The 15,305-nt window shown below is 41.2% G+C and overlaps 1 protein-coding gene across 2 annotated transcripts in view; it reads right to left on the bottom strand.

Annotated features, from left to right (window-relative positions):
• Positions 1-15,305, bottom strand: part of kcnb1 (potassium voltage-gated channel, Shab-related subfamily, member 1) — a 52,248-nt gene that overhangs the window by 32,865 nt on the left and 4,078 nt on the right. The gene's annotated exons all lie outside the window — the stretch shown is intronic.

Below are 15,305 nucleotides of genomic sequence, written 5' to 3'. Positions count from 1 at the left end.
TGCACTGCCCTAATCTTTGATCTTTTTCTATCCCAAAACAGGATGCCTGCTGCAGGAGACACAAAGGACTGAGACAACACACTTTCACAAACGCACACCACACACACACACATGCGCGTATACCTGCGTTTTTTGCGGCTTTTTATGTATAATTTTAATTTGGTTTTGCTTTGTTTGTTTTAAACATTCAATTTGTATTGCATATTTTGAAATGAAATAAAAAGTGAAAAAAATTTTTTTTTGAATTATTTGTTTTAATGTTGGGAAACATTAGGCTATAGAGCCTACACAAGAACATGGTAGGCCTACCGTTTTCTGTGGTATATTGCTTAATGATTTTTACATGGATTTCACATGAAGTTACAGGTTTACATGGTGTGTAGCTTTAACATGGATTGTTGATGGGTTTCAAATGTCATTCTATGGGTTTCACATGAGATATTTTACATTTCACATGATATCTCATGGGTTTCACATGTGATTAAATGTTTCACATGGGAATTTTACGTTTCACATGTAAGCTCATGGATTTCACATGGGAATTTTGGGTTTCACATGCAATCCCATGGGTTTCACATGTAATCACATGGGTTTCACATGCAATCACATGGGTTTCACATGCAATCCCATGGGTTTCACATGTAATCACATGGGTTTCACATGCAATCCCATGGGTTTCACATGTAATCACATGGGTTTCACATGTAATCACATGGGTTTCACATGGGTTTCACATCCCATGGGTTTCACATGTAATCACATGGGTTTCACATGCAATCCCATGGGTTTCACATGTAATCACATGGGTTTCACATGCAATCCCATGGGTTTCACATGGGAATATACATGGGTTTCACATGAAAATGTTCCAAAACCACACGTTTCCCATGTGCAAATTACCTTTAACATGTGCAAAGCACATGTGTTCCACATATTTCACATGTTAAATTTCACATGTGCAAAATCACATGTCCACGTTGTCACATGGGATCACATGTGTTTTTGCACATGTGAAACTCATGTGGTTTTTCTGTAAGGGGTACGCCGGTGGTTTGGGTGGGCTTGTTGGCTCGGTACCTGGAAGCCTGGCTAGCGCTTCCAGGTCTGTCTCGATGGCTCGTCCGCACCATTCGGTTCGGCTATGCAATTCAGTTTGCACGCCGGCCTCCCAGGTTCAGGGGCATCCACTTCACCCGTGTGCGGTCAGTGGATGCCCCTGTCCTGCGGAAAGAGATCGATGTCCTGCTGGCGAAGGACGCGATCGAGCCGGTCCCTCCTGCCGAGATGAGGTCCGGGTTTTACAGCCCCTACTTCATTGTACCCAAGAAAGGCGGTGGGTTACGGCCAATCCTGGATCTGCGAGTTTTGAATCGGGCCCTGCACAAACTCCCGTTCAAAATGTTCACGCAGAAGCGCATTTTCGAGTGCATCCGTCCCCAGGATTGGTCTGCAGCGATCGACCTGAAGGACGCGTACTTTCACGTCTCGATTTTTCCTCGTCACAGACCGTTTCTACGGTTTGCTTTCGAGGGTCGAGCGTATCACTACAAGGTCCTACTCTTCGGGCTGGCCCTGTCGCCCCGTGTCTTCACGAAAGTCGCGGAGGCGGCCATTGTTCCCATGAGAGAACAAGGCGTTCGCATTCTCAACTATCTCGACGACTGGCTCATTCTGGCTCTCGCGAGATGTGTTGTGCGATCACAGGGACATGGTGCTACGGCACCTCAGCCGGTTGGGGCTTCAGGTCAACTGGGACAAGAGCAAACTCTGCCTCATGCAGAGGATCTCTTATCTCGGTATGGAGTTGGACTCGGTCGCACAGACTGCGCGCCTCACGGAGGAGCGCGTCCAGTCAGTGCTCACCTGCCTCAGGTCTTTTCGAGGCAGGACAGCGGTTCCACTGAAACAATTTCAGAGGCTCCTGGGGCATATGGCAGCCGCAGTAATGATGCTCGGCCTGTTACATATGAGACCGCTCCAGCACTGGCTTCACGATCGAGTCCCGAGGTGGGTGTGGCAGAGCGGCACGTTCCGGGTCAAAGTAACCCCGCACTGTCGCCAAACCTTCTCCCCGTGGTCGGATCCTGCGTTTCTACGGGCCGGAGTGCCCCTAGTCCAGGTTTCCAGGCATGCTGTGGTTTCACAGATGCCTCTGCCATGGGGTGGGGGGCCACGTACAAAGGGCATGCAGTCTCGGGTCTGTGGACGGGGCCCCAGCTGCATTGGCATATCAACTGCCTAGAGTTGCAAGCAGTACGCTTGGCTTTGTGCCGCCTCAAGGGGCTTCTCAAAGACAAGCACGTTCTGGTCCGTACGGACAGCACTGCGACCGTTGCGTACATCAACCGACAAGGTGGTCTACGCTCCCGCCGCATGTCGCGACTCGCCTCCCACCTCCTCCTATGGAGTCAGAAGCATCTGAGGTCGCTTCGCGCCACTCATGTTCCAGGGGAGCTCAACCGTGTGGCAGACGAGCTTTCACGGTTGCCTCCCCTGCCAGGAGAATGGCGACTCCATCCCCAGGCGGTTCAGCTGATCTGGAGTGTTTTCGGAGTCGCACAGGTAGACCTGTTTGCCTCTCCGGACACGACCCATTGCCAGTGGTTTTACTCCCTGTCCGAGGGGACCCTCGGCACGGACACCCTGGCTCACAGCTGGCCCTGGGGCCTGGGCAAGTATGCGTTTCCCCCAGTGAGCCTTCTTGCACAGACACTGTGCAAGGTCAGGGAGGACGAGGAGCAGGTCCTGTTAGTGGCGCCCTATTGGCCCACCAGGACTTGGTTCATGGAACTCATGCTCCTCACGACAGCCCCTCCTTGGCCGATTCCTCTGAGGAAGGACCTTCTTTCTCAGAGACGGGGTACTCTATGGCACCCGCGTCCAGACCTCTGGAAACTCCATGTCTGGTCCCTGGACGGGACGCGGAGGTTCTAGGTGATCTACCACAGGCAGTGGTAAACACCATCACTTCTGCTAGAGCCCCCTCTACGAGGCGCCTCTATGCGTTGAAGTGGAACCTATTCGTCGAGTGGTGTTCCTCCTACCACGAGGACCCCCGAACTTGCCCGATCAGAGTCGTGCTTTCCTTCCTACAAGATGGGTTGGGGCGAAGGCTGTCTCCCTCCACCCTCAAAGTGTATGTTGCCGCAATAGCCGCACATCACGATGTAGTAGAAGGTAAGTCCGTGGGGAAGCACGACCTGATCATCAGATTCCTCAAGGGTGCTAGGAGGTTAAACCTCGTGTTTTGCGCTCTGTACCCTCTTGGGACCTAGCTCTGGTACTGAGAGCTCTTCAAAGTCCTCCCTTTGAGCCCTTGCTGACAGTGGAGCTGAATATCCTGTCCATTAAGACAGCGCTCCTGTTGGCATTGGCCTCTTTTAAGAGGGTCGGGGATCTGCAGGCTTTTTCGGTCGACGAATCGTGCCTAGAGTTCGGGCCGGGCCTTTCTCGCGTGATATTGAGACCCCGGCCCGGATATGTGCCCAAGGTTCCTACCAATCCCTTCGTGGATCAGGTAGTGAACCTGCAAGCGCTGCCCCAGGAGGAGGCAGACCCAGCCCTAGCTTTTCTCTGTCCAGTCCGCGCCCTGCGGGTTTACACTGACAGAACGCAAAGCTTCAGGACCTCAGATCAGCTCTTTGTCTGTTACGGAGGCCAGCAGAAGGGGAAGGCCGTCTCCAAGCAGAGGTTAGCTCACTGGTTAGTGGATGCTATCACCCAAGCGTATGAAGCTACGGGTGAGCCTTGTCCTCCCAGGTTGCGTGCTCACTCTACGAGAGGTGTTGCCGCCTCCTGGGCGTTGGCTCAAGGCGCCTCGCTGACAGACATTTGTAGAGCTGCGGGCTGGGCGACACTGAACACGTTCGCTAGATTATATAGCCTACGTGTGGAACCTGTTTCCTCCCGAGTACTCGCTACGGCCAGTGGTGAGAGGGAATAGGTTGTGTCGGCTTGCTACGCCACTCCGTGCCTCAGCCGGATACGTGCGTCTTTCGCTCCGTTGGCGCCCTACGTTGGTTAGCCTCGTGAGTTGCTCCATCACCCCTTCGGTGCCTGGCGTGGCGGACCGCCGGCGCCAGGTCTACTACCTCTAAAGGAGTTGTTGTGTAGACTGGGTGTTATGTCCTGTGGTCTCTTCGGTGACCCATTATGCCACGTGCAGTCCAGCCGTGTCTTCCCCCTGACAGACTCATTCTGTCGTCCCTGTTGAGTACTCTCCCACTCCCCTTGGAGGGGACTACCTCAGGGACTGCCATATGTTTCACTATCCCCCTGGGTTAGTACATATGTGTATTCCAGGCCTTCTTCAGGCATCTGGCTTCCGCAGCGTTCCCTTCCCCCTTTTACGGGTTGGGCACGCTTTCCCAGTGTTATCCAATCCACTGTGTGGGTCTTGCGGAACAGCAGTGTGACTCCCTTGCTAGCTCCCGTAATTTGTGAAACTGCTTAGGGTAGCCAAAGTCCTTTTAGGCAAGTCGTGCCACTCGGCCGCCATCTTGGCAACGCCTCCGGGCAGCTATTTCGGACTAACAAGACCAGGCTCCTATCTAAATGAATGGGCAGAGAGTCAGAACTGCACTTTCACTGGTCACCGGGACATAAAAACTGCATGTATAGAAACAGCAGTAAAATATGATAAAAATCGCTGAAAAAGTTTGATGACTTTGCCCCAAAATAAGGTTTAAAACGCCTTTTCCCCCACAGGTTATACTTTACTACGCATGCGCAAGGGTTCTCTCCCTCTGACGTGCGCGCGTTGCACGGTTTGAAACACAGTATGTGTGAGCTCTCGCTCGCTCGCTCTAGTTTCCGGGAGATTTGAACTAATTTTGGGCATCAGGGAGCCGCTATAAATATGCGGTAGACACTTGGGGATGTCTGATATTTACACAACGCACACATACACTGCATATCAAATCTGCCGCCTTTTCAAACAGTAACGTATTTTCCACTGTCGCAAACCTCAACTGTGCGCATGCGTCAGTGGAACCAGACGATAGGCTTAAATGTTTCCCGGCTTGACTGTTAAAGGCAGACGATTGGCTTTCCAGCGGGAGGGGCGGGACATGTGCATACAACCGCCATCTTTGGCGTTACGGGTTTTCACTATATAGTTGTATTGAGGATTGAGTAAGTGCCATGTCTCTATATAAATAGTCTCTGGGGTAGCTTAGCTGGGCGCTGGAAGGGGCCAGCATCATGGCGTTTTGTTAGGGATCCCAATTCGTCAGGGAACTCCCCGACGACACGTTGGAGTTCCCAGGACGAAAGGGAACGTCTCGGTTACGTATGTAACCCTCGTTCCCTGAGTACAGGGAACGGAGACGTGTCGTCCCTTCGCCATGTTGCTGTACCTTCGCGGAGGACTGGACACCGTCCGGCTCCTCAGCGAAAAGCATTGCGCAATGTTTACTTCCGCCCTTTATACCCGCGTTGGTAGGCGGGTCGCGGAATGCAAACCTTGCATGCCAATTTTCATTGGCTCGTTTTAATTCACTCGAAGGCAATTGGTCTCCCTAGCGTGATCCCAATTCGTCAGGGAACTTTCCGACGACACGTCTCCGTTCCCTGTACTCAGGGAACGAGGGTTACAAAAGTAACCGAGACGTTTTCCTTGCCATTGTTCAATAGAGTCAGTCAGCAGTCTAAATATATCAATACCACGATTAGTTTTAAGTGTAACCATTGTATATCGATATAAAATATTACTTCAAAATAACCTACATGAATTATATCTGCGTATTTATACACGAGAATGCTTGGACGCGCTACCACAGCGCATGATCCCTAAGGGAACGTCTGCCAATTCCACCAAGTGGTTAAAACGTATAATTTATTATAATATTATTTGATAAATACAAATAAAAACCATTTGGCGAATTGCAGAATTACAGGAAAGTAATGGCACAATTCCACCTGTAATAAGTCAGTCTGGCCACAATAGGAACTAGGGTTGCCGCGGTGAGGAAAATTTCCCACCGGTTAATCGACGTTTGACAACACCGGTAATCCCGGTGTCACCGTGGGGTGGGGGGGGGGGGGGTTAAAAAGCTTTTACAGAGCTGCCAACTCTCACGCATTGGCCGCGAGACACACGCATTTGATTGCTTTCACACGCTCTCATGCCACACTCCCGATTTCTCACGCAGGAAGTGTCAACCTGGTCGGTCAAATGCCTGGAAGATGAGTTTATCTATATATCTACCTGTTGAGCCACTCGTGATCGACTAATTATACCGCAAAATAGTTAAAATCTCCTGGAATCTAGAGCGAGCGCACACGCGAGACAGAGATTATGCTTTAAACCGCGTAGCGCGCGCGTACGGGAGAGAGGGAAAGCGAGCGAGAGACCTTGCGTGTGTAAGTGTAAAACCTAAACTCAAAAGTTGGCAGCTCTGGCTTTTACATGCGTGCGCGTTATACTTTCACTTTCGAAATAAGCTTTTCTGTTATTTGACTCGTTCTCATCTCCACACGTGCTAAATGGAATCCTGATGCTTGCTGATCTGTGACGTGACTAGCTCTTGGCACGCACTGTGCAGTTCAGTTTTTAATTATAATGTATGCTCTCTTCTGAACTACATAATTGATAATTATTATTTTTTAATTAATTCAAATAAATATTTTTAGCAAAAACGAATACTTTAAAAAAGTCAAGACATCGCGGTGTCACGGTGGGAAAGTGATGTCACCGGTGATGGGGCTTAAAACCGGTAACACCGTCAACACCGTCTATCGCGGCAAGCCTAATAGGAACCACACGCTTTGTGACATTTAAAAATATTTTTTATTTATTTACAGTAGGCCTAATGTTTTTATATATATATATATAAAAATATTTTACTGTGCATACAGGGAGCTATTGGCACACTTTCAGTCTGGTTAATAGGAACTACAACCGTTGAAACATGAAAAAAGAAAAAAAACTTTTACAGAAATCTCCTAAAAAATAATTGTTTACTGTAAATACATGAAGGGTATTGGTAATTTTAATTAATACAAATGATATGTTTTAACAACTTGGAGGAATTGACAGACGTTCCCTTAGGGATCATGCGCTGTGGTAGCGCGTCGAAGCGTTCTATAAATATAATAAATATAAATATGCAGCTATAATGCACATAGGTGATTTTGAATGATTGTTAGCTATACATACTGTTAAGACCAATCGTGGTGTTGATGTATTTTTATAGACTGCTGACTCTATTGAACAATGGCAAGGAAAACTAACTTTATCGCGCCCGAGAGCCCTCTAGTGGTCGGGAGCATTTCCGTTGTGTTGCGGCTTTATTTCGTTGTGTTGTAGATTTTCCGTTGTGTTGTGGATTCATTTCGTTGTGTTGTAGATTTTCCGTTGTGTTGTGGCTTAATTCCGTTGTGTTGTGAACTTATGTTTGCTTTTTACATGTCGTTGTGTTGTGCACTACTGGGCCACCGTAGTATACTATTCACTGATAGTCTTCCATTTCAGAGAGTTGTTCAGTCAGCTAAGTCAATGAGTCAACTTGATTCATGATTTTGATTCATGTTGGAAAAAATCTTTTTTTTTTTCTACGATCACTATTTATCACTCTTAAATGTTTTTTTTAAACAAAGCAATCGTATGGCTTCAGAAGACTTGACCCCATTTTAATGGGGTCATCCCCCCCCCCCCCACCCACCACCACCACCACCACCACCAAAAAAGAAAGTTTTTGTAATTGCATGGAAAAGAGAGACCAGCCCATTCTTCAGAATTTCTCGTTTTTACGTTCCTCGGAGGGAAGAAACTCAGACTGGTTTGGAATGACATGAGGGTGAGTAAATGATGACAGAATCTTTCATTTTTTAGGCAAACTGTATCTCTCACTGTAGCACGGACCTGTTCTTTAATGTCAAAGCCAGACACGCTGCTCCAGAAAAGTCGCTTCTGTTATTGCCGAGACACTGACATGAGACTCTCTTTTTTTCTGACTCGCGGCATGTTTTTGGTAACTGTGCGCGAGAGAGAAAAGAGCGAGACATAGCCGAGCTTGAAAACAGCCATCTGATTCATAACTATTCTGGTGTATGATGGTAAATTTCTCTAGAGCTCTGCAGTCACATCTCATTTCAACAACTTGCATTGATGGGTCTGCAAACATAATGACACTTCTCTATTCATTAGATTCCAAGACTGCCTAGCCTCCTAAATGCTACAAATCACCTCCTAATGAGGTTTAATTAAAGAATGATTAATTATATATGCAGAAATATGGCCTGGTATTAATTAGATGGGGCCCAAGCGCCAAAGAATGTCATCTTAAAAACGACAACATCACAATTTTGCTCTCATTGCTCGGCAATGCATAAATTAAAATGGCACCAGTTAAATGTGTTATCCTTTTATGAGATCATGCATTAAAAAGGCACATTATATGATATCTTCCCCAAAAGTGGCCAGTTCAACATCTTCAACAACGACAGACACTTTACTCACCCACTTTCACAAATAAGGCGAACGAGATGCGATAGAAAGGCGATTAGGGCTGATTGCACAATAACAAGCCTCGTGGCTTCCTAGCATTTAGATACAAAGCTCACAGAGCATTAGATGATTCATATCACACTGATGTGATTCTTGATTACATGATTCACAATAAAAAGTTCACATCACAACTTCTGTGTCACAGGTAATTAGGAGATCCTAACCGCAGCAAACCACAGGTTAAGGCCTGCGCACCACGACGAGCTCCGCGGAGCAGCTGCCGAGTGCAGCACCGTAACTGCAGGACACCTTCTAATAATGAGTATCAAAATAATTCATTGTTATTTTGTAACAATAACAATAACAAAGCATAATTACAGGCTGTTTTGCTAAATTATTTTGTTACATCTCGTAAATAACTCATACTCTGCACTTATTGAAGTACAACATGGACACTAATGTAAATGAGAAGTCATGGAAAATATATTTCAATTCTATATCTTTGAATTAAATTATCCGCATTCTCAGGAAGTCAGGATATTACAGGAAATAACAGGAAGAGGAATTTACTAAATTGCTATTTAAAAAATTCAAGATAGGTAATGCATTCTGTTCTTCCACCCTGGTCCAAAAAATTTATAATTAATGGTAACACTTTATTTTAAGATGACGTGTACTTAGTAATGACAGTAAATTATGCATAACTACAAGTAACTAACCCTAAACCAAACCCTAACCGTAACTCTAAGTAAGTACATGTATAGTTAATTAATATTACTCTACTTATTTGAGTAAGTACAATGTTACTACGTCACCTTAAAGTAAAGTATAACCTAATTAATAATTGAATATTTTTAATTGTGTAAATGTATTAGTTGCAAATTTCTATAAGTGGTATTTCATGCCATTATATCTGAGAAGACCAGGTTGAGATTAAAACCATTTCTAAGTCTTTTGTATTTTGAGAACTATTTGAAAAAAATAAAAAAATAAAAAAGTAGAACACTTGCACATGTGAATGTTCCCAGGACGGGTTGACCTGCTGAAATTCTCTCATCCAGGAAAGGATTACAAAAGATGGTAAAAACACCCTAAGAGCTGCTGGCTTTTCAAGCCTTTGCTAAGGTCCTGACCCCTTATTCAAAAGTAGCACAAATCCTGTAAATTCTGTTCTGTTTCTGATTCTTTACAAGAATGCAACGCTGTCCATTCCTGAATTGAAGTGTAATTTGGATTTGGGTCATGAAGAAAAACAGCAGAATCAGAATGGTTTCAGAAGCAGAATCAGAAGCTAAATTAATGTTTTAAAATACAATGCCAACTTAGGTCTGGAACTGAACCAGTGGGTTAAGCTGACAGAACCTAAAACAGGCTAGGTTTTCTGATAACATTGTATACTGTTTGTTATTAAATACAATTTAAGTGCATCATTACATCATCACTTTCACCAATATCTCCAATATTTGTCCAATATACAAAAAAGCATATCATATTAAAAAAATTATATAAATGCTCCAAAACATAAATATTGTTTGCTGTTTTGTCAATATATTAATAAGCCACAGTTCACCCGAAAATCATTTACTCACTTTAATGTTATTCCAAACCTGTACGGATTCAAAATATCTTCTTTTGTGTTCCACAGAACAGAAACAAGAAATGTATACAGCTTTGGAAAGAAAATAAGGTTGAGTAGACTCTTTCTGCAAGTTACATCGTTACAACAGTTGGTGGCGACAAATGACTGTCTTCATGAGTGAATCATTGACTCATTGATTCAACCAATTCCTTCAAAAATGCTGATTCATTCACTAACTAATCACAGTGTGTTGATCGGTGTGACAACAACGGTTACGCTTCGACTTAGCGTCTACCCGCTGTGGATTTTTGCAAAACAAATAACACGCTTCTGGGGGCTGTTCCATAAATGAAGCTTAGAAAAGCAGCGATTAAACTCCAAAACCGGACTTGAATCAGCCTAACAAATAAGTTGGGGCTAAAGTGTTCCATAAAAGGTAATTGAAGTTCACCCAATCTCACTAATTTGATCCAGGTTTTTATCTAGTCTAGATAATTGCGTGTGCACGCGTTTCTGAAGCAGCCCTAGAGGTCGATCGTGGATCAAATCGATCCACCATCAAACAGCGTATATTTTGTGCTGTTTTATGCGTTTGTGACATGTTTTTTCCCCCCTCAGTGCAAAAATTACATTTAGCAGTTATATTCTCCATCTGTAAATGTTAGAAAGTCGTGCAAATGTATCCATTTTGCTGCTAATCTTCATATCGAACGAGCGATGCTGCGCGCATGCGCGCCAAACAGGAGCGCAATAATTCTGACTAAAATATACATTTTGCTTGGATATTTTATAACACTAGAAATATCTTCTAATTATAATAATTTCTCTTTAGGATGTTGGATAAGTTGCAGTGTACTTCTATCTCATTACACTCATATATTTTATACTTCTAATAAAAAAAGAAATTGAACAAAAGTAGCCTCATTCAGGGAAGATTTTTTTTTAAGAAACTAAATATATAAAGATACTAAATATAGTTTTGGGTATAGGACCTATGCTTCTTTATAAAGATGATATATACTTATTTAGAATGCTGAGAATTACAGCTTTTAATTAGGGCTGTCAAATGATTAATCATGATTAATCACATCCAAAATAAAAGTTTTTTTACATAATATATGTGGGTGCACTGTGTATAATTATTTTGTATATATATAAATACACACACATGCATGTATATTTAAGAAAAAAATATTATTTATATACAAAATATTTATATTTATATATAATATAAATTATATATAAATCTATCTACATGAAAATATTTCTTAAATATATACAAGCATGTGTGTGTATTTATATATATATAAAATAATTATACACAGTGCACCCACATATATTATGTAAAAAAAACTTTTATTTTGGATGTGATTAATCATGATTAATCATTTGACAGCCCTACTTTTAATGCAATAATTTTTTTGAGAAAGCAAGAATCCCCAGTTTTAAATGAGTGGTTAGATTTAGTTTCTAAAGTACATTATGGAAAGGATAACATTAAATTAAGAACAAATGTATACATTTTGAAAAGATATGTGCAACTCTAAAATCAAAGAATATTCCATAAAATAAAGGAATATATATTGGCCTACATTAACTACATTTTTATGTAACCTTCCCTTTTATTTCTAGTGATTTGTTATTTTATTTATTTACTTATTTAATATTGAATATTTGATATTTTAATAACATTACTTGAATAACTATTAGGAATTATGTGTCATTCATTATAAGAGTTTGATATATGTGAATGTTATATTTTTATTAATATTTATTTATTGTTTTATTTATATGTATGTGTTGGTATTATCACAAAAGAAAAAAAAGTAGAAGGAAAAATAAGGGAGTATTTATTGGGGGAAAATATGATGTCTTTAAAGGAACTGTCCATTTGTATAATTGTGTTAAATGTGTTTGAATTGAAAGACATAATAAAGTACATAAATATATATATATATATATATATATATATATATATATATATATATATATATATATATATATATATATATATATATATATAAGAGACAGTGTAGAGAAAGAATTCTCTGATAACCAAGGCATTCCTTAATTAAAATGTCTTTATTACAAAAATGACATGTCCTAAATGGACAACTTTAAAACGCCTCATATATGTGTCTATATTGTAGCCTTATTTAAGTTGATTTTCTGTATACTGTGTATTTATAAAGTCCAATAATGGTATTAGAGACTGTCAGTGGTAATATCATTGTGTTCTTGTCGGTCAGTGTTGAGGATCTGTGTAACAACTGAGGCTTAGCCTGACAGTTAGCCTGCCCTGGACCAGGCTAGTTTCCCAGCATAAGTTGCCAGGGTAACTGAGTTTGAACTTTTTTAAGTTTGATTTATGAAACCGAATCTACCAAAAATAAGCCTGACTAACCGAAATAAGCCTGGCTTATACTCTAATCTTGGGAACAGCCCCCAGGTGGAGTTAGAAGCTCTGGTTTTTTTTCTAAAACCAATTTATTTATGTTGTTCTGTCGGATTATAGTGTCGATTTCACTGAATATGATCAAAAAAATGTTGCCGACGGCAGCTCTAACTTCTTATTTATAGAATTATTTGATCACACTTTAGTTTAGGGTCCAATTCTCAACATTAACTGACTATTAACTTTTGCCTCAATAAACTCCTATTACTGCTTTCTAACTACTGGTAATATCATATTTCGTTAAAATATCATTTTGAGTGGAGCTAATATTTTAGCTTTAGAGTATTTTAATGCATATTTGCCACTGTATGTAATATTTACAATGTGTTGTAGGCCTACTTCTTACCATTTATCACTTTCAGCCGGCTACAAACTGTTACACTGTACCTGCTATAGTTTTTATACCTTTTTTCTGCAATATCAATTTTGCTACTTGGAACTATTATTAAATTAAACTCTTACTCATTAACAATGTAGTTTCAAATATTACACAAATGAATCATTTTCTGTTATGTTGACTATAGGATTAATGAACAGGGTGGAGCTTTAGAAATGATTAGTAGCAATTTCAAATTCATTTAACCTCATCCAATCCTATCAATTCATACACCGAGATATACATTTCTCTTTTATCATCTGAACTGCAAAATAATTGATTCCAGCCCTGGTCACAAAAGCGGAGTCTTTCCGTAGTTTTCTATTTTTAGGTTAGACATCCTGACATTAGACACCTTTACAGGCACTAGTCAGATATCTTCATAAATGTTGCATTGATAGAATGGATGGCCTATTATCTGTATCCCTCATAAGAATTAATGTCCCTTGAACATAATAGTAATAAAAATGCAGTAGTATTAACTAGTGAAGGAGAAAGGTTGTCTTTCTCAAAATAAACAGGGTCACCTTCATTCGTTTTTGAAATGCCATATGGTGTTTTAATTTTTTAATAAATCAAAGGCATGATAATAATCAATGACACTTGAACTAGATCTGTGGAAATGTCCTTTATCAGCTCTCAGGTATCGCAGAAGGCGTTAAAAAGCCAGAAGGTAACTGCCACTATCTCAGCAAGGGCTTCTAGAAGGACAATGGCTGTAAATAACTACTGTACATCCAGTAAGTGATTACTTCCTTTTATACCAAGTAGAGACAGTAAATAAGACTGGTGTTTTGTGACATCTCTGAGAATTAAGAAACATCCACATCCTCAGGCACAGGGCTGGGCTGGAACTGTGGGTCTTCAATAAAAGTGATGCGCTAAATCATAAATGAGATTCTTTGAAAAGAACATTTGCTAATTACTCCGTCTTGACATGTTCGTACTTATAGTCTGAACTCACAGCACCACCTTTAATTGGGATTAATCTTGGGTGATCTGTCATTCTTTGCATTTGGTAAGTATTCTAATACTAGCAGGTTGTCTGTCTCCTCCAAGTGCAACACTTACAGCAATACATTTTTAAGATGTTAGGTTAAAGTCCTTATGAATTTATAAGGTAAATATATCTCAGATTTCACTGCATGGCCTTATCACACAATACTAAAAAATATTATACTGTATTAGATTGCCATCATATAATTTCAAGTTACTATTTCAAATCTAGAATGCATGTGTATACTGTATATCACTGTAAGAAATGATTCATAGAAAAACAGAAAAGCTACTGGCCCTTTTCTGCCAGGACATTTTCTCAGACATTTCCTTTAACCCTAAAATGCAACACAATGCTATGCGTAATTTAAATAATGTGGAAAAAATCTTTCATATTATATTATATATTATATTCATACTGTATATGCCGAAGTTCATTTTAAATAAGCATGTGGTGTGAATAATAAGTTAACTAATTATTATTTTAATAATTGTTAGAGAATTTGAATATTAGAGAACATGTTGTTTAAAATATTTTAACACATCACACCCAAAGTATTCCCCAAATGCATTTCATGTTATCTACGCATGTACTCGAATCTGAGGACCTGCGCTTAAAACTCAGATTTACAATGTAGTTAGTCAATACCGGTAATAAATGGCACTGAACATATAATAAATTGCATGTACAATTGAATTAATTAATTAATTAATTCACACACTTTTTATTGTTAATACACTTTTAGAGTCAACTAAATAGAATGGTAATGCAGGGCTAGTAAATGCAGATAAGGTGAAGTCTAGCTTTGAAATATGACCGGGCGGTAATTTGCAATGATATGACGGCGGTCTGGCATAATCTCATTGTGCGGTAGGGCCATGCAGCGAAATCTGATTCGAGACAGATGTAGACAGAGCCCGTTCGAGTGAGAATGAAGGGGAGGAAGGAGGGGCTGAAAACAGAATGGGACACAAAGTCTCATGGAGGATAATTAATGTGACATTTCCCTGACATTTAGCCAGAGGTGCAGTAAAGGAGGCTGGAGAAAGAGAGAGGGAGGGGGAAGAGGAAAAAGCCAAAAAAAAGAAGCCTGACTCTTTGTTCAGTTCTTAACGGAATACAAAAACATGTGTGCACATGTGCCTAAACAATGGTCGAGTTCAGCCATAAACCACTCAAGCACTAACTTTGTCCTCTAGTGACATAGTTCTTCCTTTCAAAGTGATAGAGTCATCTCTCTGTTGCCTGGTAACAGGAAGGACAGTCTTACGCTGAACTGTCCCTCCCAATCCCATGTGACATATAAACACAGGTACACAATTATAGAATTAGAGCACATTAAATAGATGGCCAACACAGAGTGAGAATACAAGTTTACAGAATAAGCATTGCATCTCTCACAATATCATTCGACCAAGATGCTGTTCTTAATCCAAGACCAAAGATGTC

The sequence above is a fragment of the Rhinichthys klamathensis genome, unplaced genomic scaffold (assembly GCF_029890125.1).
Source record: "Rhinichthys klamathensis goyatoka isolate OS25496 unplaced genomic scaffold, OSU_Roscu_1.1 h1tg000124l_1, whole genome shotgun sequence".
NCBI lineage: Eukaryota > Metazoa > Chordata > Actinopteri > Cypriniformes > Leuciscidae > Rhinichthys > Rhinichthys klamathensis.
Note: the sequence above shows the minus strand (reverse complement) of the source record. Positions and strands in the feature narration are given on the sequence as shown.